Here is a 23,725-nt window from a genome sequence, read left to right as displayed (position 1 = left end):
GTCATGATCAGTGCACTTGTGGTGATTCTTGGAGACGTCGTTGTTGCTGGCTCTTTTGTAGTTGTGGTTGATGCACTTATGATTGTGGCAGCAGTGCTCGTTGTGGCTGGTACTGTTGTGGTCAGTGCACTTGTGGTGATGCTTGCAGAGGGTGTTGTGGTGTATGCTGTTGTTGAGGTCAATGCACTTGTGGTGGCGGCGGCTGCAGAACTTGTTGTGCCTGGTATTGTGGGTAAGCAGATTTTTTCACAATTAAACATTCCATGTTATTTAAAACAAAATGTCACATTAAACTACTTATCAATTCAGAGGTTGTCTGTACTGAAATAAATAAATTGTCTTACGTGTCACAACTATAGAAGATGTGTTCACAGGGAGGGAGAAATTCCCACTGGAAGCAGCCTGCACCATTGTTTCTGCCACAGCACTGTTATTTGGTATTGTGCTGACATCATTGAATATCAGCTCAGCATTGACCACAACTGATCCTTCACTGTAATATAAATATTTTAACAGCATTCAGTTTGTTGATGTTTCATGTTTCAATATAAAAATAAAAATGCATATAGACTACCTGCAAACAATATAACAATAATTGTAAAATTCACAACATATTGTTTAAATCTGAATTTGACAAGTTCATATTTTAAATACATGAACAAGAACATTATTCCATACCTGAAACCTTTCACCACAGTTCGATTGAAACTGGGTCCATATTGTGCTTTATAGACATTATCCAGCTGTGTAAACATAACAAAAAAAGGAAAAAAGAATGAAGCTCAATCTAAAGAATCATATGAAGTACAAAAACGCCACTATTAATTTGATAAACATAATATAATGCAGGTTTAATTCATAAATACATGATGTCTTAAGGATGTGGAAATTATTATTTGGTTGTGTTAATAAAATATGCCATTATATTTGATTTCCTTTATCTTTTTCTTTCAAGCTGAATAACAATTACACATTGACTTACAGCTGAAGCTACTGATGTTGATAATGCCTGGAATGCTGGTGAAGATGTGTTTTCCAGATCTGCTGTGAATGTTTGTTCCAGCTTGAATTCCAGCTGCACTTTTGGCTCTGGTGGTGGGGCAGGTGTTGTTGTAGCTGGAACATCAATTGTTGTTGGTGGTGGTAGTGATGATGATGATGATGATGATGATGATGATGATGATGATGATGATGGTGTTGTAGTTATTGTGGCTTTAGTGGTTGTTGGTGGCTGACTTGTGGTGGTGGATACAGTGGTTGTTGTGGTAGACACTGGTGTGGTCGGTGCAGTTGTGGTAGTTGCAGTGGATGTGGATGGTGCTATTGTGGTTGTAGTCGATGCGCTTGTAGTAATGTCTGCAGTGGTTGTTGTGGATGGTGCCATTGTGGTTGTGATAGGTGAACTTGTAGTAGTGGCTACAGTACTTGTTGTGGTTGGTGCCAGTGTGGTTGTAGTCTGTAAAGGTGTGGTTGGTGCAGCAGCAGTTTTAGCTGCAGCCATTGTGGTTGAGGATGCACTTGTGCTGGTGAGTGCATTGGATGTTGCCACTGGCACTGTTGAAATAGGTGCACTTGTGGAGGTGGCTCCTGTAGTTAGTCCTGTAGTTATTGTGGCTTTAGTGGTTGTTAGTGGTGGAATTGTGGTAGTGGCTACAGTGGTTGTTGTGGTAGGTACTGTTGTGGTTGCAGTCAGTGTACTTGTTGTGGTGATTGCAGTAGTTGTTGTGGATGAAGTCACTGTGGTTGTAGTCAATGCACTTGTTGTATTGTCTGCAGTGGTTATTGTGGTAGGCACTGTTGTGGTCATGGTAGGTGCACTTGTAGTATTGGCTGCAGTGGAAAGTATGACTAGTGCTGGTGTGCTTGCAGTCAGTGAACTTGTGGTTGTAGATGTTGTTTTGGCTGGAGCCATTGTGGTTGTTGATGTACTTGTGGTGGGAGCAGTGGTTGTTGCAGCTGGTGCTGTTGTGGTCATGATCAGTGCACTTGTGGTGATTCTTGGAGACGTCGTTGTTGCTGGCTCTTTTGTAGTTGTGGTTGATGCACTTATGATTGTGGCAGCAGTGCTCGTTGTGGCTGGTACTGTTGTGGTCAGTGCACTTGTGGTGATGCTTGCAGAGGGTGTTGTGGTGTATGCTGTTGTTGAGGTCAATGCACTTGTGGTGGCGGCGGCTGCAGAACTTGTTGTGCCTGGTATTGTGGGTAAGCAGATTTTTTCACAATTAAACATTCCATGTTATTTAAAACAAAATGTCACATTAAACTACTTATCAATTCAGAGGTTGTCTGTACTGAAATAAATAAATTGTCTTACGTGTCACAACTATAGAAGATGTGTTCACAGGGAGGGAGAAATTCCCACTGGAAGCAGCCTGCACCATTGTTTCTGCCACAGCACTGTTATTTGGTATTGTGCTGACATCATTGAATATCAGCTCAGCATTGACCACAACTGATCCTTCACTGTAATATAAATATTTTAACAGCATTCAGTTTGTTGATGTTTCATGTTTCAATATAAAAATAAAAATGCATATAGACTACCTGCAAACAATATAACAATAATTGTAAAATTCACAACATATTGTTTAAATCTGAATTTGACAAGTTCATATTTTAAATACATGATCAAGAACATTATTCCATACCTGAAACCTTTCACCACAGTTCGATTGAAACTGGGTCCATATTGTGCTTTATAGACATTATCCAGCTGTGTAAACATAACAAAAAAAGGAAAAAAGAATGAAGCTCAATCTAAAGAATCATATGAAGTACAAAAACGCCACTATTAATTTGATAAACATAATATAATGCATGTTTAATTCATAAATACATGATGTCTTAAGGATGTGGAAATTATTATTTGGTTGTGTTAATAAAATATGCCATTATATTTGATTTCCTTTATCTTTTTCTTTCAAGCTGAATAACAATTACACATTGACTTACAGCTGAAGCTACTGATGTTGATAATGCCTGGAATGCTGGTGAAGATGTGTTTTCCAGATCTGCTGTGAATGTTTGTTCCAGCTTGAATTCCAGCTGCACTTTTGGCTCTGGTGGTGGGGCAGGTGTTGTTGTAGCTGGAACATCAATTATTGTTGGTGGTGGTAGTGATGATGATGATGATGATGATGATGATGATGATGATGATGATGATGATGATGATGATGGTGTTGTAGTTATTGTGGCTTTAGTGGTTGTTGGTGGCTGACTTGTGGTGGTGGATACAGTGGTTGTTGTGGTAGACACTGGTGTGGTCGGTGCAGTTGTGGTAGTTGCAGTGGATGTGGATGGTGCTATTGTGGTTGTAGTCGATGCGCTTGTAGTAATGTCTGCAGTGGTTGTTGTGGATGGTGCCATTGTGGTTGTGATAGGTGAACTTGTAGTAGTGGCTACAGTACTTGTTGTGGTTGGTGCCAGTGTGGTTGTAGTCTGTAAAGGTGTGGTTGGTGCAGCAGCAGTTTTAGCTGCAGCCATTGTGGTTGAGGATGCACTTGTGCTGGTGAGTGCATTGGATGTTGCCACTGGCACTGTTGAAATAGGTGCACTTGTGGAGGTGGCTCCTGTAGTTAGTCCTGTAGTTATTGTGGCTTTAGTGGTTGTTAGTGGTGGAATTGTGGTAGTGGCTACAGTGGTTGTTGTGGTAGGTACTGTTGTGGTTGCAGTCAGTGTACTTGTTGTGGTGATTGCAGTAGTTGTTGTGGATGAAGTCACTGTGGTTGTAGTCAATGCACTTGTTGTATTGTCTGCAGTGGTTATTGTGGTAGGCACTGTTGTGGTCATGGTAGGTGCACTTGTAGTATTGGCTGCAGTGGAAAGTATGACTAGTGCTGGTGTGCTTGCAGTCAGTGAACTTGTGGTTGTAGATGTTGTTTTGGCTGGAGCCATTGTGGTTGTTGATGTACTTGTGGTGGGAGCAGTGGTTGTTGCAGCTGGTGCTGTTGTGGTCATGATCAGTGCACTTGTGGTGATTCTTGGAGACGTCGTTGTTGCTGGCTCTTTTGTAGTTGTGGTTGATGCACTTATGATTGTGGCAGCAGTGCTCGTTGTGGCTGGTACTGTTGTGGTCAGTGCACTTGTGGTGATGCTTGCAGAGGGTGTTGTGGTGTATGCTGTTGTTGAGGTCAATGCACTTGTGGTGGCGGCGGCTGCAGAACTTGTTGTGCCTGGTATTGTGGGTAAGCAGATTTTTTCACAATTAAACATTCCATGTTATTTAAAACAAAATGTCACATTAAACTACTTATCAATTCAGAGGTTGTCTGTACTGAAATAAATAAATTGTCTTACGTGTCACAACTATAGAAGATGTGTTCACAGGGAGGGAGAAATTCCCACTGGAAGCAGCCTGCACCATTGTTTCTGCCACAGCACTGTTATTTGGTATTGTGCTGACATCATTGAATATCAGCTCAGCATTGACCACAACTGATCCTTCACTGTAATATAAATATTTTAACAGCATTCAGTTTGTTGATGTTTCATGTTTCAATATAAAAATAAAAATGCATATAGACTACCTGCAAACAATATAACAATAATTGTAAAATTCACAACATATTGTTTAAATCTGAATTTGACAAGTTCATATTTTAAATACATGATCAAGAACATTATTCCATACCTGAAACCTTTCACCACAGTTCGATTGAAACTGGGTCCATATTGTGCTTTATAGACATTATCCAGCTGTGTAAACATAACAAAAAAAGGAAAAAAGAATGAAGCTCAATCTAAAGAATCATATGAAGTACAAAAACGCCACTATTAATTTGATAAACATAATATAATGCATGTTTAATTCATAAATACATGATGTCTTAAGGATGTGGAAATTATTATTTGGTTGTGTTAATAAAATATGCCATTATATTTGATTTCCTTTATCTTTTTCTTTCAAGCTGAATAACAATTACACATTGACTTACAGCTGAAGCTACTGATGTTGATAATGCCTGGAATGCTGGTGAAGATGTGTTTTCCAGATCTGCTGTGAATGTTTGTTCCAGCTTGAATTCCAGCTGCACTTTTGGCTCTGGTGGTGGGGCAGGTGTTGTTGTAGCTGGAACATCAATTATTGTTGGTGGTGGTAGTGATGATGATGATGATGATGATGATGATGATGATGATGATGATGATGATGATGATGATGATGATGGTGTTGTAGTTATTGTGGCTTTAGTGGTTGTTGGTGGCTGACTTGTGGTGGTGGATACAGTGGTTGTTGTGGTAGACACTGGTGTGGTCGGTGCAGTTGTGGTAGTTGCAGTGGATGTGGATGGTGCTATTGTGGTTGTAGTCGATGCGCTTGTAGTAATGTCTGCAGTGGTTGTTGTGGATGGTGCCATTGTGGTTGTGATAGGTGAACTTGTAGTAGTGGCTACAGTACTTGTTGTGGTTGGTGCCAGTGTGGTTGTAGTCTGTAAAGGTGTGGTTGGTGCAGCAGCAGTTTTAGCTGCAGCCATTGTGGTTGAGGATGCACTTGTGCTGGTGAGTGCATTGGATGTTGCCACTGGCACTGTTGAAATAGGTGCACTTGTGGAGGTGGCTCCTGTAGTTAGTCCTGTAGTTATTGTGGCTTTAGTGGTTGTTAGTGGTGGAATTGTGGTAGTGGCTACAGTGGTTGTTGTGGTAGGTACTGTTGTGGTTGCAGTCAGTGTACTTGTTGTGGTGATTGCAGTAGTTGTTGTGGATGAAGTCACTGTGGTTGTAGTCAATGCACTTGTTGTATTGTCTGCAGTGGTTATTGTGGTAGGCACTGTTGTGGTCATGGTAGGTGCACTTGTAGTATTGGCTGCAGTGGAAAGTATGACTAGTGCTGGTGTGCTTGCAGTCAGTGAACTTGTGGTTGTAGATGTTGTTTTGGCTGGAGCCATTGTGGTTGTTGATGTACTTGTGGTGGGAGCAGTGGTTGTTGCAGCTGGTGCTGTTGTGGTCATGATCAGTGCACTTGTGGTGATTCTTGGAGACGTCGTTGTTGCTGGCTCTTTTGTAGTTGTGGTTGATGCACTTATGATTGTGGCAGCAGTGCTCGTTGTGGCTGGTACTGTTGTGGTCAGTGCACTTGTGGTGATGCTTGCAGAGGGTGTTGTGGTGTATGCTGTTGTTGAGGTCAATGCACTTGTGGTGGTGGCGGCTGCAGAACTTGTTGTGCCTGGTATTGTGGGTAAGCAGATTTTTTCACAATTAAACATTCCATGTTATTTAAAACAAAATGTCACATTAAACTACTTATCAATTCAGAGGTTGTCTGTACTGAAATAAATAAATTGTCTTACGTGTCACAACTATAGAAGATGTGTTCACAGGGAGGGAGAAATTCCCACTGGAAGCAGCCTGCACCATTGTTTCTGCCACAGCACTGTTATTTGGTATTGTGCTGACATCATTGAATATCAGCTCAGCATTGACCACAACTGATCCTTCACTGTAATATAAATATTTTAACAGCATTCAGTTTGTTGATGTTTCATGTTTCAATATAAAAATAAAAATGCATATAGACTACCTGCAAACAATATAACAATAATTGTAAAATTCACAACATATTGTTTAAATCTGAATTTGACAAGTTCATATTTTAAATACATGATCAAGAACATTATTCCATACCTGAAACCTTTCACCACAGTTCGATTGAAACTGGGTCCATATTGTGCTTTATAGACATTATCCAGCTGTGTAAACATAACAAAAAAAGGAAAAAAGAATGAAGCTCAATCTAAAGAATCATATGAAGTACAAAAACGCCACTATTAATTTGATAAACATAATATAATGCAGGTTTAATTCATAAATACATGATGTCTTAAGGATGTGGAAATTATTATTTGGTTGTGTTAATAAAATATGCCATTATATTTGATTTCCTTTATCTTTTTCTTTCAAGCTGAATAACAATTACACATTGACTTACAGCTGAAGCTACTGATGTTGATAATGCCTGGAATGCTGGTGAAGATGTGTTTTCCAGATCTGCTGTGAATGTTTGTTCCAGCTTGAATTCCAGCTGCACTTTTGGCTCTGGTGGTGGGGCAGGTGTTGTTGTAGCTGGAACATCAATTATTGTTGGTGGTGGTAGTGATGATGATGATGATGATGATGATGATGATGATGATGATGATGATGATGATGATGATGGTGTTGTAGTTATTGTGGCTTTAGTGGTTGTTGGTGGCTGACTTGTGGTGGTGGATACAGTGGTTGTTGTGGTAGACACTGGTGTGGTCGGTGCAGTTGTGGTAGTTGCAGTGGATGTGGATGGTGCTATTGTGGTTGTAGTCGATGCGCTTGTAGTAATGTCTGCAGTGGTTGTTGTGGATGGTGCCATTGTGGTTGTGATAGGTGAACTTGTAGTAGTGGCTACAGTACTTGTTGTGGTTGGTGCCAGTGTGGTTGTAGTCTGTAAAGGTGTGGTTGGTGCAGCAGCAGTTTTAGCTGCAGCCATTGTGGTTGAGGATGCACTTGTGCTGGTGAGTGCATTGGATGTTGCCACTGGCACTGTTGAAATAGGTGCACTTGTGGAGGTGGCTCCTGTAGTTAGTCCTGTAGTTATTGTGGCTTTAGTGGTTGTTAGTGGTGGAATTGTGGTAGTGGCTACAGTGGTTGTTGTGGTAGGTACTGTTGTGGTTGCAGTCAGTGTACTTGTTGTGGTGATTGCAGTAGTTGTTGTGGATGAAGTCACTGTGGTTGTAGTCAATGCACTTGTTGTATTGTCTGCAGTGGTTATTGTGGTAGGCACTGTTGTGGTCATGGTAGGTGCACTTGTAGTATTGGCTGCAGTGGAAAGTATGACTAGTGCTGGTGTGCTTGCAGTCAGTGAACTTGTGGTTGTAGATGTTGTTTTGGCTGGAGCCATTGTGGTTGTTGATGTACTTGTGGTGGGAGCAGTGGTTGTTGCAGCTGGTGCTGTTGTGGTCATGATCAGTGCACTTGTGGTGATTCTTGGAGACGTCGTTGTTGATGGCTCTTTTGTAGTTGTGGTTGATGCACTTATGATTGTGGCAGCAGTGCTCGTTGTGGCTGGTACTGTTGTGGTCAGTGCACTTGTGGTGATGCTTGCAGAGGGTGTTGTGGTGTATGCTGTTGTTGAGGTCAATGCACTTGTGGTGGCGGCGGCTGCAGAACTTGTTGTGCCTGGTATTGTGGGTAAGCAGATTTTTTCACAATTAAACATTCCATGTTATTTAAAACAAAATGTCACATTAAACTACTTATCAATTCAGAGGTTGTCTGTACTGAAATAAATAAATTGTCTTACGTGTCACAACTATAGAAGATGTGTTCACAGGGAGGGAGAAATTCCCACTGGAAGCAGCCTGCACCATTGTTTCTGCCACAGCACTGTTATTTGGTATTGTGCTGACATCATTGAATATCAGCTCAGCATTGACCACAACTGATCCTTCACTGTAATATAAATATTTTAACAGCATTCAGTTTGTTGATGTTTCATGTTTCAATATAAAAATAAAAATGCATATAGACTACCTGCAAACAATATAACAATAATTGTAAAATTCACAACATATTGTTTAAATCTGAATTTGACAAGTTCATATTTTAAATACATGATCAAGAACATTATTCCATACCTGAAACCTTTCACCACAGTTCGATTGAAACTGGGTCCATATTGTGCTTTATAGACATTATCCAGCTGTGTAAACATAACAAAAAAAGGAAAAAAGAATGAAGCTCAATCTAAAGAATCATATGAAGTACAAAAACGCCACTATTAATTTGATAAACATAATATAATGCATGTTTAATTCATAAATACATGATGTCTTAAGGATGTGGAAATTATTATTTGGTTGTGTTAATAAAATATGCCATTATATTTGATTTCCTTTATCTTTTTCTTTCAAGCTGAATAACAATTACACATTGACTTACAGCTGAAGCTACTGATGTTGATAATGCCTGGAATGCTGGTGAAGATGTGTTTTCCAGATCTGCTGTGAATGTTTGTTCCAGCTTGAATTCCAGCTGCACTTTTGGCTCTGGTGGTGGGGCAGGTGTTGTTGTAGCTGGAACATCAATTATTGTTGGTGGTGGTAGTGATGATGATGATGATGATGATGATGATGATGATGATGATGATGATGATGATGATGATGATGATGGTGTTGTAGTTATTGTGGCTTTAGTGGTTGTTGGTGGCTGACTTGTGGTGGTGGATACAGTGGTTGTTGTGGTAGACACTGGTGTGGTCGGTGCAGTTGTGGTAGTTGCAGTGGATGTGGATGGTGCTATTGTGGTTGTAGTCGATGCGCTTGTAGTAATGTCTGCAGTGGTTGTTGTGGATGGTGCCATTGTGGTTGTGATAGGTGAACTTGTAGTAGTGGCTACAGTACTTGTTGTGGTTGGTGCCAGTGTGGTTGTAGTCTGTAAAGGTGTGGTTGGTGCAGCAGCAGTTTTAGCTGCAGCCATTGTGGTTGAGGATGCACTTGTGCTGGTGAGTGCATTGGATGTTGCCACTGGCACTGTTGAAATAGGTGCACTTGTGGAGGTGGCTCCTGTAGTTAGTCCTGTAGTTATTGTGGCTTTAGTGGTTGTTAGTGGTGGAATTGTGGTAGTGGCTACAGTGGTTGTTGTGGTAGGTACTGTTGTGGTTGCAGTCAGTGTACTTGTTGTGGTGATTGCAGTAGTTGTTGTGGATGAAGTCACTGTGGTTGTAGTCAATGCACTTGTTGTATTGTCTGCAGTGGTTATTGTGGTAGGCACTGTTGTGGTCATGGTAGGTGCACTTGTAGTATTGGCTGCAGTGGAAAGTATGACTAGTGCTGGTGTGCTTGCAGTCAGTGAACTTGTGGTTGTAGATGTTGTTTTGGCTGGAGCCATTGTGGTTGTTGATGTACTTGTGGTGGGAGCAGTGGTTGTTGCAGCTGGTGCTGTTGTGGTCATGATCAGTGCACTTGTGGTGATTCTTGGAGACGTCGTTGTTGCTGGCTCTTTTGTAGTTGTGGTTGATGCACTTATGATTGTGGCAGCAGTGCTCGTTGTGGCTGGTACTGTTGTGGTCAGTGCACTTGTGGTGATGCTTGCAGAGGGTGTTGTGGTGTATGCTGTTGTTGAGGTCAATGCACTTGTGGTGGTGGCGGCTGCAGAACTTGTTGTGCCTGGTATTGTGGGTAAGCAGATTTTTTCACAATTAAACATTCCATGTTATTTAAAACAAAATGTCACATTAAACTACTTATCAATTCAGAGGTTGTCTGTACTGAAATAAATAAATTGTCTTACGTGTCACAACTATAGAAGATGTGTTCACAGGGAGGGAGAAATTCCCACTGGAAGCAGCCTGCACCATTGTTTCTGCCACAGCACTGTTATTTGGTATTGTGCTGACATCATTGAATATCAGCTCAGCATTGACCACAACTGATCCTTCACTGTAATATAAATATTTTAACAGCATTCAGTTTGTTGATGTTTCATGTTTCAATATAAAAATAAAAATGCATATAGACTACCTGCAAACAATATAACAATAATTGTAAAATTCACAACATATTGTTTAAATCTGAATTTGACAAGTTCATATTTTAAATACATGATCAAGAACATTATTCCATACCTGAAACCTTTCACCACAGTTCGATTGAAACTGGGTCCATATTGTGCTTTATAGACATTATCCAGCTGTGTAAACATAACAAAAAAAGGAAAAAAGAATGAAGCTCAATCTAAAGAATCATATGAAGTACAAAAACGCCACTATTAATTTGATAAACATAATATAATGCAGGTTTAATTCATAAATACATGATGTCTTAAGGATGTGGAAATTATTATTTGGTTGTGTTAATAAAATATGCCATTATATTTGATTTCCTTTATCTTTTTCTTTCAAGCTGAATAACAATTACACATTGACTTACAGCTGAAGCTACTGATGTTGATAATGCCTGGAATGCTGGTGAAGATGTGTTTTCCAGATCTGCTGTGAATGTTTGTTCCAGCTTGAATTCCAGCTGCACTTTTGGTTCTGGTGGTGGGGCAGGTGTTGTTGTAGCTGGAACATCAATTGTTGTTGGTGGTGGTAGTGATGATGATGATGATGATGATGATGATGATGATGATGATGATGATGATGATGATGATGATGATGATGGTGTTGTAGTTATTGTGGCTTTAGTGGTTGTTGGTGGCTGACTTGTGGTGGTGGATACAGTGGTTGTTGTGGTAGACACTGGTGTGGTCGGTGCAGTTGTGGTAGTTGCAGTGGATGTGGATGGTGCTATTGTGGTTGTAGTCGATGCGCTTGTAGTAATGTCTGCAGTGGTTGTTGTGGATGGTGCCATTGTGGTTGTGATAGGTGAACTTGTAGTAGTGGCTACAGTACTTGTTGTGGTTGGTGCCAGTGTGGTTGTAGTCTGTAAAGGTGTGGTTGGTGCAGCAGCAGTTTTAGCTGCAGCCATTGTGGTTGAGGATGCACTTGTGCTGGTGAGTGCATTGGATGTTGCCACTGGCACTGTTGAAATAGGTGCACTTGTGGAGGTGGCTCCTGTAGTTAGTCCTGTAGTTATTGTGGCTTTAGTGGTTGTTAGTGGTGGAATTGTGGTAGTGGCTACAGTGGTTGTTGTGGTAGGTACTGTTGTGGTTGCAGTCAGTGTACTTGTTGTGGTGATTGCAGTAGTTGTTGTGGATGAAGTCACTGTGGTTGTAGTCAATGCACTTGTTGTATTGTCTGCAGTGGTTATTGTGGTAGGCACTGTTGTGGTCATGGTAGGTGCACTTGTAGTATTGGCTGCAGTGGAAAGTATGACTAGTGCTGGTGTGCTTGCAGTCAGTGAACTTGTGGTTGTAGATGTTGTTTTGGCTGGAGCCATTGTGGTTGTTGATGTACTTGTGGTGGGAGCAGTGGTTGTTGCAGCTGGTGCTGTTGTGGTCATGATCAGTGCACTTGTGGTGATTCTTGGAGACGTCGTTGTTGCTGGCTCTTTTGTAGTTGTGGTTGATGCACTTATGATTGTGGCAGCAGTGCTCGTTGTGGCTGGTACTGTTGTGGTCAGTGCACTTGTGGTGATGCTTGCAGAGGGTGTTGTGGTGTATGCTGTTGTTGAGGTCAATGCACTTGTGGTGGCGGCGGCTGCAGAACTTGTTGTGCCTGGTATTGTGGGTAAGCAGATTTTTTCACAATTAAACATTCCATGTTATTTAAAACAAAATGTCACATTAAACTACTTATCAATTCAGAGGTTGTCTGTACTGAAATAAATAAATTGTCTTACGTGTCACAACTATAGAAGATGTGTTCACAGGGAGGGAGAAATTCCCACTGGAAGCAGCCTGCACCATTGTTTCTGCCACAGCACTGTTATTTGGTATTGTGCTGACATCATTGAATATCAGCTCAGCATTGACCACAACTGATCCTTCACTGTAATATAAATATTTTAACAGCATTCAGTTTGTTGATGTTTCATGTTTCAATATAAAAATAAAAATGCATATAGACTACCTGCAAACAATATAACAATAATTGTAAAATTCACAACATATTGTTTAAATCTGAATTTGACAAGTTCATATTTTAAATACATGATCAAGAACATTATTCCATACCTGAAACCTTTCACCACAGTTCGATTGAAACTGGGTCCATATTGTGCTTTATAGACATTATCCAGCTGTGTAAACATAACAAAAAAAGGAAAAAAGAATGAAGCTCAATCTAAAGAATCATATGAAGTACAAAAACGCCACTATTAATTTGATAAACATAATATAATGCATGTTTAATTCATAAATACATGATGTCTTAAGGATGTGGAAATTATTATTTGGTTGTGTTAATAAAATATGCCATTATATTTGATTTCCTTTATCTTTTTCTTTCAAGCTGAATAACAATTACACATTGACTTACAGCTGAAGCTACTGATGTTGATAATGCCTGGAATGCTGGTGAAGATGTGTTTTCCAGATCTGCTGTGAATGTTTGTTCCAGCTTGAATTCCAGCTGCACTTTTGGCTCTGGTGGTGGGGCAGGTGTTGTTGTAGCTGGAACATCAATTATTGTTGGTGGTGGTAGTGATGATGATGATGATGATGATGATGATGATGATGATGATGATGATGATGATGATGATGATGATGGTGTTGTAGTTATTGTGGCTTTAGTGGTTGTTGGTGGCTGACTTGTGGTGGTGGATACAGTGGTTGTTGTGGTAGACACTGGTGTGGTCGGTGCAGTTGTGGTAGTTGCAGTGGATGTGGATGGTGCTATTGTGGTTGTAGTCGATGCGCTTGTAGTAATGTCTGCAGTGGTTGTTGTGGATGGTGCCATTGTGGTTGTGATAGGTGAACTTGTAGTAGTGGCTACAGTACTTGTTGTGGTTGGTGCCAGTGTGGTTGTAGTCTGTAAAGGTGTGGTTGGTGCAGCAGCAGTTTTAGCTGCAGCCATTGTGGTTGAGGATGCACTTGTGCTGGTGAGTGCATTGGATGTTGCCACTGGCACTGTTGAAATAGGTGCACTTGTGGAGGTGGCTCCTGTAGTTAGTCCTGTAGTTATTGTGGCTTTAGTGGTTGTTAGTGGTGGAATTGTGGTAGTGGCTACAGTGGTTGTTGTGGTAGGTACTGTTGTGGTTGCAGTCAGTGTACTTGTTGTGGTGATTGCAGTAGTTGTTGTGGATGAAGTCACTGTGGTTGTAGTCAATGCACTTGTTGTATTGTCTGCAGTGGTTATTGTGGTAGGCACTGTTGTGGTCATGGTAGGTGCACTTGTAGTATTGGCTGCAGTGGAAAGTATGACTAGTGCTGGTGTGCTTGCAGTCAGTGAACTTGTGGTTGTAGATGTTGTTTTGGCTGGAGCCATTGTGGTTGTTGATGTACTTGTGGTGGGAGCAGTGGTTGTTGCAGCTGGTGCTGTTGTGGTCATGATCAGTGCACTTGTGGTGATTCTTGGAGACGTCGTTGTTGCTGGCTCTTTTGTAGTTGTGGTTGATGCACTTATGATTGTGGCAGCAGTGCTCGTTGTGGCTGGTACTGTTGTGGTCAGTGCACTTGTGGTGATGCTTGCAGAGGGTGTTGTGGTGTATGCTGTTGTTGAGGTCAATGCACTTGTGGTGGTGGCGGCTGCAGAACTTGTTGTGCCTGGTATTGTGGGTAAGCAGATTTTTTCACAATTAAACATTCCATGTTATTTAAAACAAAATGTCACATTAAACTACTTATCAATTCAGAGGTTGTCTGTACTGAAATAAATAAATTGTCTTACGTGTCACAACTATAGAAGATGTGTTCACAGGGAGGGAGAAATTCCCACTGGAAGCAGCCTGCACCATTGTTTCTGCCACAGCACTGTTATTTGGTATTGTGCTGACATCATTGAATATCAGCTCAGCATTGACCACAACTGATCCTTCACTGTAATATAAATATTTTAACAGCATTCAGTTTGTTGATGTTTCATGTTTCAATATAAAAATAAAAATGCATATAGACTACCTGCAAACAATATAACAATAATTGTAAAATTCACAACATATTGTTTAAATCTGAATTTGACAAGTTCATATTTTAAATACATGATCAAGAACATTATTCCATACCTGAAACCTTTCACCACAGTTCGATTGAAACTGGGTCCATATTGTGCTTTATAGACATTATCCAGCTGTGTAAACATAACAAAAAAAGGAAAAAAGAATGAAGCTCAATCTAAAGAATCATATGAAGTACAAAAACGCCACTATTAATTTGATAAACATAATATAATGCAGGTTTAATTCATAAATACATGATGTCTTAAGGATGTGGAAATTATTATTTGGTTGTGTTAATAAAATATGCCATTATATTTGATTTCCTTTATCTTTTTCTTTCAAGCTGAATAACAATTACACATTGACTTACAGCTGAAGCTACTGATGTTGATAATGCCTGGAATGCTGGTGAAGATGTGTTTTCCAGATCTGCTGTGAATGTTTGTTCCAGCTTGAATTCCAGCTGCACTTTTGGTTCTGGTGGTGGGGCAGGTGTTGTTGTAGCTGGAACATCAATTGTTGTTGGTGGTGGTAGTGATGATGATGATGATGATGATGATGATGATGATGATGATGATGATGATGATGATGATGATGATGGTGTTGTAGTTATTGTGGCTTTAGTGGTTGTTGGTGGCTGACTTGTGGTGGTGGATACAGTGGTTGTTGTGGTAGACACTGGTGTGGTCGGTGCAGTTGTGGTAGTTGCAGTGGATGTGGATGGTGCTATTGTGGTTGTAGTCGATGCGCTTGTAGTAATGTCTGCAGTGGTTGTTGTGGATGGTGCCATTGTGGTTGTGATAGGTGAACTTGTAGTAGTGGCTACAGTACTTGTTGTGGTTGGTGCCAGTGTGGTTGTAGTCTGTAAAGGTGTGGTTGGTGCAGCAGCAGTTTTAGCTGCAGCCATTGTGGTTGAGGATGCACTTGTGCTGGTGAGTGCATTGGATGTTGCCACTGGCACTGTTGAAATAGGTGCACTTGTGGAGGTGGCTCCTGTAGTTAGTCCTGTAGTTATTGTGGCTTTAGTGGTTGTTAGTGGTGGAATTGTGGTAGTGGCTACAGTGGTTGTTGTGGTAGGTACTGTTGTGGTTGCAGTCAGTGTACTTGTTGTGGTGATTGCAGTAGTTGTTGTGGATGAAGTCACTGTGGTTGTAGTCAATGCACTTGTTGTATTGTCTGCAGTGGTTATTGTGGTAGGCACTGTTGTGGTCATGGTAGGTGCACTTGTAGTATTGGCTGCAGTGGAAAGTATGACTAGTGCTGGTGTGCTTGCAGTCAGTGAACTTGTGGTTGTAGATGTTGTTTTGGCTGGAGCCATTGTGGTTGTTGATGTACTTGTGGTGGGAGCAGTGGTTGTTGCAGCTGGTGCTGTTGTGGTCATGATCAGTGCACTTGTGGTGATTCTTGGAGACGTCGTTGTTGCTGGCTCTTTTGTAGTTGTGGTTGATGCACTTATGATTGTGGCAGCAGTGCTCGTTGTGGCTGGTACTGTTGTGGTCAGTGCACTTGTGGTGATGCTTGCAGAGGGTGTTGTGGTGTATGCTGTTGTTGAGGTCAATGCACTTGTGGTGGCGGCGGCTGCAGAACTTGTTGTGCCTGGTATTGTGGGTAAGCAGATTTTTTCACAATTAAACATTCCATGTTATTTAAAACAAAATGTCACATTAAACTACTTATCAATTCAGAGGTTGTCTGTACTGAAATAAATAAATTGTCTTACGTGTCACAACTATAGAAGATGTGTTCACAGGGAGGGAGAAATTCCCACTGGAAGCAGCCTGCACCATTGTTTCTGCCACAGCACTGTTATTTGGTATTGTGCTGACATCATTGAATATCAGCTCAGCATTGACCACAACTGATCCTTCACTGTAATGTAAATATTTTAACAGCATTCAGTTTGTTGATGTTTCATGTTTCAATATAAAAATAAAAATGCATATAGACTACCTGCAAACAATATAACAATAATTGTAAAATTCACAACATATTGTTTAAATCTGAATTTGACAAGTTCATATTTTAAATACATGATCAAGAACATTATTCCATACCTGAAACCTTTCACCACAGTTCGATTGAAACTGGGTCCATATTGTGCTTTATAGACATTATCCAGCTGTGTAAACATAACAAAAAAAGGAAAAAAGAATGAAGCTCAATCTAAAGAATCATATGAAGTACAAAAACGCCACTATTAATTTGATAAACATAATATAATGCAGGTTTAATTCATAAATACATGATGTCTTAAGGATGTGGAAATTATTATTTGGTTGTGTTAATAAAATATGCCATTATATTTGATTTCCTTTATCTTTTTCTTTCAAGCTGAATAACAATTACACATTGACTTACAGCTGAAGCTACTGATGTTGATAATGCCTGGAATGCTGGTGAAGATGTGTTTTCCAGATCTGCTGTGAATGTTTGTTCCAGCTTGAATTCCAGCTGCACTTTTGGCTCTGGTGGTGGGGCAGGTGTTGTTGTAGCTGGAACATCAATTATTGTTGGTGGTGGTAGTGATGATGATGATGATGATGATGATGATGATGATGATGATGATGATGATGATGATGATGATGATGATGATGGTGTTGTAGTTATTGTGGCTTTAGTGGTTGTTGGTGGCTGACTTGTGGTGGTGGATACAGTGGTTGTTGTGGTAGACACTGGTGTGGTCGGTGCAGTTGTGGTAGTTGCAGTGGATGTGGATGGTGCTATTGTGGTTGTAGTCGATGCGCTTGTAGTAATGTCTGCAGTGGTTGTTGTGGATGGTGCCATTGTGGTTGTGATAGGTGAACTTGTAGTAGTGGCTACAGTACTTGTTGTGGTTGGTGCCAGTGTGGTTGTAGTCTGTAAAGGTGTGGTTGGTGCAGCAGCAGTTTTAGCTGCAGCCATTGTGGTTGAGGATGCACTTGTGCTGGTGAGTGCATTGGATGTTGCCACTGGCACTGTTGAAATAGGTGCACTTGTGGAGGTGGCTCCTGTAGTTAGTCCTGTAGTTATTGTGGCTTTAGTGGTTGTTAGTGGTGGAATTGTGGTAGTGGCTACAGTGGTTGTTGTGGTAGGTACTGTTGTGGTTGCAGTCAGTGTACTTGTTGTGGTGATTGCAGTAGTTGTTGTGGATGAAGTCACTGTGGTTGTAGTCAATGCACTTGTTGTATTGTCTGCAGTGGTTATTGTGGTAGGCACTGTTGTGGTCATGGTAGGTGCACTTGTAGTATTGGCTGCAGTGGAAAGTATGACTAGTGCTGGTGTGCTTGCAGTCAGTGAACTTGTGGTTGTAGATGTTGTTTTGGCTGGTGCCATTGTGGTTGTTGATGTACTTGTGGTGGGAGCAGTGGTTGTTGCAGCTGGTGCTGTTGTGGTCATGATCAGTGCACTTGTGGTGATTCTTGGAGACGTCGTTGTTGCTGGCTCTTTTGTAGTTGTGGTTGATGCACTTATGATTGTGGCAGCAGTGCTCGTTGTGGCTGGTACTGTTGTGGTCAGTGCACTTGTGGTGATGCTTGCAGAGGGTGTTGTGGTGTATGCTGTTGTTGAGGTCAATGCACTTGTGGTGGTGGCGGCTGCAGAACTTGTTGTGCCTGGTATTGTGGGTAAGCAGATTTTTTCACAATTAAACATTCCATGTTATTTAAAACAAAATGTCACATTAAACTACTTATCAATTCAGAGGTTGTCTGTACTGAAATAAATAAATTGTCTTACGTGTCACAACTATAGAAGATGTGTTCACAGGGAGGGAGAAATTCCCACTGGAAGCAGCCTGCACCATTGTTTCTGCCACAGCACTGTTATTTGGTATTGTGCTGACATCATTGAATATCAGCTCAGCATTGACCACAACTGATCCTTCACTGTAATATAAATATTTTAACAGCATTCAGTTTGTTGATGTTTCATGTTTCAATATAAAAATAAAAATGCATATAGACTACCTGCAAACAATATAACAATAATTGTAAAATTCACAACATATTGTTTAAATCTGAATTTGACAAGTTCATATTTTAAATACATGATCAAGAACATTATTCCATACCTGAAACCTTTCACCACAGTTCGATTGAAACTGGGTCCATATTGTGCTTTATAGACATTATCCAGCTGTGTAAACATAACAAAAAAAGGAAAAAAGAATGAAGCTCAATCTAAAGAATCATATGAAGTACAAAAACGCCACTATTAATTTGATAAACATAATATAATGCAGGTTTAATTCATAAATACATGATGTCTTAAGGATGTGGAAATTATTATTTGGTTGTGTTAATAAAATATGCCATTATATTTGATTTCCTTTATCTTTTTCTTTCAAGCTGAATAACAATTACACATTGACTTACAGCTGAAGCTACTGATGTTGATAATGCCTGGAATGCTGGTGAAGATGTGTTTTCCAGATCTGCTGTGAATGTTTGTTCCAGCTTGAATTCCAGCTGCACTTTTGGCTCTGGTGGTGGGGCAGGTGTTGTTGTAGCTGGAACATCAATTATTGTTGGTGGTGGTAGTGATGATGATGATGATGATGATGATGATGATGATGATGATGATGATGATGATGATGATGATGATGATGATGATGATGGTGTTGTAGTTATTGTGGCTTTAGTGGTTGTTGGTGGCTGACTTGTGGTGGTGGATACAGTGGTTGTTGTGGTAGACACTGGTGTGGTCGGTGCAGTTGTGGTAGTTGCAGTGGATGTGGATGGTGCTATTGTGGTTGTAGTCGATGCGCTTGTAGTAATGTCTGCAGTGGTTGTTGTGGATGGTGCCATTGTGGTTGTGATAGGTGAACTTGTAGTAGTGGCTACAGTACTTGTTGTGGTTGGTGCCAGTGTGGTTGTAGTCTGTAAAGGTGTGGTTGGTGCAGCAGCAGTTTTAGCTGCAGCCATTGTGGTTGAGGATGCACTTGTGCTGGTGAGTGCATTGGATGTTGCCACTGGCACTGTTGAAATAGGTGCACTTGTGGAGGTGGCTCCTGTAGTTAGTCCTGTAGTTATTGTGGCTTTAGTGGTTGTTAGTGGTGGAATTGTGGTAGTGGCTACAGTGGTTGTTGTGGTAGGTACTGTTGTGGTTGCAGTCAGTGTACTTGTTGTGGTGATTGCAGTAGTTGTTGTGGATGAAGTCACTGTGGTTGTAGTCAATGCACTTGTTGTATTGTCTGCAGTGGTTATTGTGGTAGGCACTGTTGTGGTCATGGTAGGTGCACTTGTAGTATTGGCTGCAGTGGAAAGTATGACTAGTGCTGGTGTGCTTGCAGTCAGTGAACTTGTGGTTGTAGATGTTGTTTTGGCTGGAGCCATTGTGGTTGTTGATGTACTTGTGGTGGGAGCAGTGGTTGTTGCAGCTGGTGCTGTTGTGGTCATGATCAGTGCACTTGTGGTGATTCTTGGAGACGTCGTTGTTGCTGGCTCTTTTGTAGTTGTGGTTGATGCACTTATGATTGTGGCAGCAGTGCTTGTTGTGGCTGGTACTGTTGTGGTCAGTGCACTTGTGGTGATGCTTGCAGAGGGTGTTGTGGTGTATGCTGTTGTTGAGGTCAATGCACTTGTGGTGGCGGCGGCTGCAGAACTTGTTGTGCCTGGTATTGTGGGTAAGCAGATTTTTTCACAATTAAACATTCCATGTTATTTAAAACAAAATGTCACATTAAACTACTTATCAATTCAGAGGTTGTCTGTACTGAAATAAATAAATTGTCTTACGTGTCACAACTATAGAAGATGTGTTCACAGGGAGGGAGAAATTCCCACTGGAAGCAGCCTGCACCATTGTTTCTGCCACAGCACTGTTATTTGGTATTGTGCTGACATCATTGAATATCAGCTCAGCATTGACCACAACTGATCCTTCACTGTAATGTAAATATTTTAACAGCATTCAGTTTGTTGATGTTTCATGTTTCAATATAAAAATAAAAATGCATATAGACTACCTGCAAACAATATAACAATAATTGTAAAATTCACAACATATTGTTTAAATCTGAATTTGACAAGTTCATATTTAAAATACATGATCAAGAACATTATTCCATACCTGAAACCTTTCACCACAGTTCGATTGAAACTGGGTCCATATTGTGCTTTATAGACATTATCCAGCTGTGTAAACATAACAAAAAAAGGAAAAAAGAATGAAGCTCAATCTAAAGAATCATATGAAGTACAAAAACGCCACTATTAATTTGATAAACATAATATAATGCAGGTTTAATTCATAAATACATGATGTCTTAAGGATGTGGAAATTATTATTTGGTTGTGTTAATAAAATATGCCATTATATTTGATTTCCTTTATCTTTTTCTTTCAAGCTGAATAACAATTACACATTGACTTACAGCTGAAGCTACTGATGTTGATAATGCCTGGAATGCTGGTGAAGATGTGTTTTCCAGATCTGCTGTGAATGTTTGTTCCAGCTTGAATTCCAGCTGCACTTTTGGCTCTGGTGGTGGGGCAGGTGTTGTTGTAGCTGGAACATCAATTATTGTTGGTGGTGGTAGTGATGATGATGATGATGATGATGATGATGATGATGATGATGATGATGATGATGATGATGATGATGGTGTTGTAGTTATTGTGGCTTTAGTGGTTGTTGGTGGCTGACTTGTGGTGGTGGATACAGTGGTTGTTGTGGTAGACACTGGTGTGGTCGGTGCAGTTGTGGTAGTTGCAGTGGATGTGGATGGTGCTATTGTGGTTGTAGTCGATGCGCTTGTAGTAATGTCTGCAGTGGTTGTTGTGGATGGTGCCATTGTGGTTGTGATAGGTGAACTTGTAGTAGTGGCTACAGTACTTGTTGTGGTTGGTGCCAGTGTGGTTGTAGTCTGTAAAGGTGTGGTTGGTGCAGCAGCAGTTTTAGCTGCAGCCATTGTGGTTGAGGATGCACTTGTGCTGGTGAGTGCATTGGATGTTGCCACTGGCACTGTTGAAATAGGTGCACTTGTGGAGGTGGCTCCTGTAGTTAGTCCTGTAGTTATTGTGGCTTTAGTGGTTGTTAGTGGTGGAATTGTGGTAGTGGCTACAGTGGTTGTTGTGGTAGGTACTGTTGTGGTTGCAGTCAGTGTACTTGTTGTGGTGATTGCAGTAGTTGTTGTGGATGAAGTCACTGTGGTTGTAGTCAATGCACTTGTTGTATTGTCTGCAGTGGTTATTGTGGTAGGCACTGTTGTGGTCATGGTAGGTGCACTTGTAGTATTGGCTGCAGTGGAAAGTATGACTAGTGCTGGTGTGCTTGCAGTCAGTGAACTTGTGGTTGTAGATGTTGTTTTGGCTGGAGCCATTGTGGTTGTTGATGTACTTGTGGTGGGAGCAGTGGTTGTTGCAGCTGGTGCTGTTGTGGTCATGATCAGTGCACTTGTGGTGATTCTTGGAGACGTCGTTGTTGCTGGCTCTTTTGTAGTTGTGGTTGATGCACTTATGATTGTGGCAGCAGTGCTCGTTGTGGCTGGTACTGTTGTGGTCAGTGCACTTGTGGTGATGCTTGCAGAGGGTGTTGTGGTGTATGCTGTTGTTGAGGTCAATGCACTTGTGGTGGCGGCGGCTGCAGAACTTGTTGTGCCTGGTATTGTGGGTAAGCAGATTTTTTCACAATTAAACATTCCATGTTATTTAAAACAAAATGTCACATTAAACTACTTATCAATTCAGAGGTTGTCTGTACTGAAATAAATAAATTGTCTTACGTGTCACAACTATAGAAGATGTGTTCACAGGGAGGGAGAAATTCCCACTGGAAGCAGCCTGCACCATTGTTTCTGCCACAGCACTGTTATTTGGTATTGTGCTGACATCATTGAATATCAGCTCAGCATTGACCACAACTGATCCTTCACTGTAATATAAATATTTTAACAGCATTCAGTTTGTTGATGTTTCATGTTTCAATATAAAAATAAAAATGCATATAGACTACCTGCAAACAATATAACAATAATTGTAAAATTCACAACATATTGTTTAAATCTGAATTTGACAAGTTCATATTTTAAATACATGATCAAGAACATTATTCCATACCTGAAACCTTTCACCACAGTTCGATTGAAACTGGGTCCATATTGTGCTTTATAGACATTATCCAGCTGTGTAAACATAACAAAAAAAAGGAAAAAAGAATGAAGCTCAATCTAAAGAATCATATGAAGTACAAAAACGCCACTATTAATTTGATAAACATAATATAATGCAGGTTTAATTCATAAATACATGATGTCTTAAGGATGTGGAAATTATTATTTGGTTGTGTTAATAAAATATGCCATTATATTTGATTTCCTTTATCTTTTTCTTTCAAGCTGAATAACAATTACACATTGACTTACAGCTGAAGCTACTGATGTTGATAATGCCTGGAATGCTGGTGAAGATGTGTTTTCCAGATCTGCTGTGAATGTTTGTTCCAGCTTGAATTCCAGCTGCACTTTTGGCTCTGGTGGTGGGGCAGGTGTTGTTGTAGCTGGAACATAAATTATTGTTGGTGGTGGTAGTGATGATGATGATGATGATGATGATGATGATGATGATGATGATGGTGTTGTAGTTATTGTGGCTTTAGTGGTTGTTGGTGGGTGACTTGTGGTGGTGGATACAGTGGTTGTTGTGGTAGACACTGGTGTGGTCGGTGCAGTTGTGGTAGTTGCAGTGGATGTGGATGGTGCTATTGTGGTTGTAGTCGATGCGCTTGTAGTAATGTCTGCAGTGGTTGTTGTGGATGGTGCCATTGTGGTTGTGATAGGTGAACTTGTAGTAGTGGCTACAGTACTTGTTGTGGTTGGTGCCAGTGTGGTTGTAGTCTGTAAAGGTGTGGTTGGTGCAGCAGCAGTTTTAGCTGCAGCCATTGTGGTTGAGGATGCACTTGTGCTGGTGAGTGCATTGGATGTTGCCACTGGCACTGTTGAAATAGGTGCACTTGTGGAGGTGGCTCCTGTAGTTAGTCCTGTAGTTATTGTGGCTTTAGTGGTTGTTAGTGGTGGAATTGTGGTAGTGGCTACAGTGGTTGTTGTGGTAGGTACTGTTGTGGTTGCAGTCAGTGTACTTGTTGTGGTGATTGCAGTAGTTGTTGTGGATGAAGTCACTGTGGTTGTAGTCAATGCACTTGTTGTATTGTCTGCAGTGGTTATTGTGGTAGGCACTGTTGTGGTCATGGTAGGTGCACTTGTAGTATTGGCTGCAGTGGAAAGTATGACTAGTGCTGGTGTGCTTGCA

This window comes from Notolepis coatsorum (genome assembly GCF_963971535.1).
Source record: "Notolepis coatsorum genome assembly, chromosome: 7".
Classification (NCBI taxonomy): Eukaryota; Metazoa; Chordata; class Actinopteri; order Aulopiformes; family Paralepididae; genus Notolepis; species Notolepis coatsorum.
Note: the sequence above shows the minus strand (reverse complement) of the source record.